We start from the raw sequence: 2,194 nt of genomic DNA on the forward strand, positions 1-2,194 counted from the left end.
ATAATTATCAGGATTTTCACCCTTTACCATATTACTGGTAATACTTCCGTTATTATTAGCTGTACGTTTGTACAGACGCGTCGCCAGAAATTTTTTATAAGGGTGGCCAGGCAATAACCAATGTACACTGAGGGATAGTGGAAAGTGGATCTGCACCAGAACCTCAGGGTCAATCTACACTGTTCCAACAGGAAAATTAATGAGCAAAACATCCCTATTTTCTAAATAAAGACTAACTATACTTTTCTACAGCCTTTGATAACAAATAGACACATATATTCAAACATCCGTAATTTCTAGATAAAAGGTATAATGGATAAAACTCAGCTTTGAGTTCCCAGGTGTAAATCTTTTCGATTGTCATTACTTACCTACTTGTATCAATAAATATTCTGCATAAAATTAATATTTACAAGCACTAATATCTACATAAATTGATTATTTGATACGTTTTTATTAATATTGTTATTCATCTTTGATTTCACTGAAGACTCCTAGGTGACTTGCAGAGACACATTTTCTCTTTACCCCAAATAACACAAAATCTGGTTCTTAAAAGAGCATGAACTCTATACTTATCATCTTTGATGTTAGTATATTGATATGTATAAATAACCACAAAAATTTTTAATGTTTTGAATATTCCACTTTAGAGTAGGCCTATTACTGTTGCCACCATCTGTATTAGAAGGAAAAAATGGTAGGGGTGGCCACAGTGGTGACCAATGATTGCCCCCCCACAATATTCACACATATCAAGCTTTCTTTTTTTTTTTTAAGTTCCTAGAATTATTTTTTTTATTATTGCAAAAAAAAGAACATGCATGAACCATATAGAATGTTAATCATTGCAAACATATACAACAACAAAGGGCTTTACAGAACAGAACTATTATTTTAAAATGTCAAAATCAAATCTATGCTCGAGGATTATAATTCTTTAAGGGCAGATATAATGTGCATGGTTTTAGCATTTGAAATACATTTTGAGGATTCTATATAGATATTAATAGAAGATAATAAAATCAGGAAATTAGCTTTTTTTTGTAAATATTTGGAGGTGTGACTATGATATTTACCATGAATAATAAAAACATGTATAACATACAAAAATTCTGTTTTGACAAGTTCATGTTTCTCCATCCCAAACAAAACATCCAAATAAGTTACAGTAATATTTAAAAAAAAAAATTTTATGAAAAAAAAATTGACATATTTTGGTATAATTACAATCCCAAAAAAGACAAATAAGCTTTTCTTCATTATTTTTTACAAAAAGTATACATTGGGTCCAAATTCCATTTAGCCTATATCATTTTTATTTATTTATTTATTTTTTTCATCAAAAATGCTTTAAATGGATAAACATTATGAATAATTTTATAAGAAATTTCTCTTACTTTATTGTTTATTAAGTATTTTTTAAGAAGCAACCAAGTCCACTTCCAATTCATATTTTCAAAAGTGTTACTAATGTGACTAATATACAAAAGAAGATTAGGGCCACTGAAAAAATTTAAAAAGTGAACTTATTTTTAAATTTCATTTCTGTCAGAATTCTGACTTTAATCTCAGAATTCTGACTTTTTTCTCAGAGTTCTGACTTTATTCTCAGAATTTTGACTTTTTTTTTTTAGAATTCTGTTCTCAGAATCCTGTCTTTAATCTCAGAATTCTGACTGAATTCTGACAGCTAACAAACATGTTATTAACAATCCCATGTCATGTCTGTTTTAGAGACTAAACTAGCTCTCTTATTTTAATCACCTTCTGCTCTTCCATTAATGTAATAGCATCACCGGGGACCCCTTGGGCACGTATAAAGTCATTTTCCACCAATGTGTTACTGGCCCTCTCAAACAACTCACATCTCTGTCGGTGAAGCTGAGTGCTACCACCTTCACCTATGTTAAGATGGGAACCATGTTCTGAAATATTCTGAGAAAAAAAAAGTCAGAATTATGGGGAAAAAGCCAGAATTCTAAGAAAAAAAAATTCTGAGATTAAAGTCAGAATTCTGAATTTTTTTCCTATATTAAACTGAAATAACATTTAAAAATCAGTTAACTTTTTTTTTATTTTTTCAGCGGCCCTAATCCTCTTCATACTATTCCTAGAAATGCCAGCATACGACGTGTCCGTGAATGCATCATGGAGCTGGGCGGTAACCAGGGGTTATTACTGTAGGGTGGAG

Source organism: Cyprinodon variegatus, unplaced genomic scaffold (genome assembly GCF_000732505.1).
Source record: "Cyprinodon variegatus isolate N-32 unplaced genomic scaffold, C_variegatus-1.0 Scaffold45, whole genome shotgun sequence".
NCBI classification, from domain to species: Eukaryota; Metazoa; Chordata; class Actinopteri; order Cyprinodontiformes; family Cyprinodontidae; genus Cyprinodon; species Cyprinodon variegatus.